The sequence below is a fragment of the Heterocephalus glaber genome, unplaced genomic scaffold (assembly GCF_053883595.1).
Source record: "Heterocephalus glaber isolate CG9 unplaced genomic scaffold, H.glaber_assembly_v1.0 deba00000546, whole genome shotgun sequence".
NCBI classification, from domain to species: Eukaryota; Metazoa; Chordata; class Mammalia; order Rodentia; family Bathyergidae; genus Heterocephalus; species Heterocephalus glaber.
Genome location: NW_028258147.1, coordinates 22,546,653 through 22,547,597, shown reverse-complemented (window position 1 = coordinate 22,547,597; position 945 = coordinate 22,546,653).

Here is a 945-nt window from a genome sequence, read left to right as displayed (position 1 = left end):
TTAGACAAATGTGATTCCAGATTCTCACCCCAGATTTGGATTTAATTGGTCAGGGGAATGAGCCAGACATTGGGTTTTCAGAGAAATTTTGAATACACAGTCAGTGTTGAGAACCACTGTGCTGGGTTAAACAAATGTCAGGTCATCAGAAGCTGATGGAGACCAAGTATGTAGATGACCGTCCATGGGCCCAGGAGTGGGGAGGACAGAACCACAGATGGAGAAATGAATGGATGAGGGCACCAGCTACATCACTGAAAATGCGTTGAAAAGAGTCTGAATGTCTTCAGCGAATTTTGAGTATCCTTAGAGGTGAACTGGAGCTGAGGCCAGAACCTGGACCACCTGCTTAGCCTCCTTTTCACACCCAGGCTGTCTGTGCCAGTGGCTTGTACCACTGGGTTTCAACTCTCTCAGCTCTCCCCAAGTCCCTGTCACCTTCTTATAGTTTTGGATTGTTTTTGTCCTTTCTCCTCTTTTGCTGTGATTATTATCCTCATTTATTTGCATAAAGTGCTTCAAGAGCCCATATACAACAAGGTGGAAAGTAAGCCCAAGCAAGTGATCACATTGAATTATAACTTTTTTTTTCTTGGATTTGGCATTTTTTAAATATGATTAAGAAGGATCAATATAAACTTTTCCATTAAAGTGTCTTGTTCTTGGCTAAGGAGTATGACTCACCTTTATGGTCTTTACATAAAGACAAATCCTGGAATGATAATGTATATAAGCCAGAAAAGGAAATAGCAAAAGATTAAAATTCATTTTTGTCCACTTGGCTAAATATTCAATATTCACCCTCATAAATGTATTATGATACATAAAGATTTTTAGTAATTTTTTCACTTTTGTTTTTGAGAAAAATATTATAGCAGAGCCAAAATGGATATTTGATAATGTTTTAATAATGAACAGAAAATTTCATTTTTGTACTATAATAGT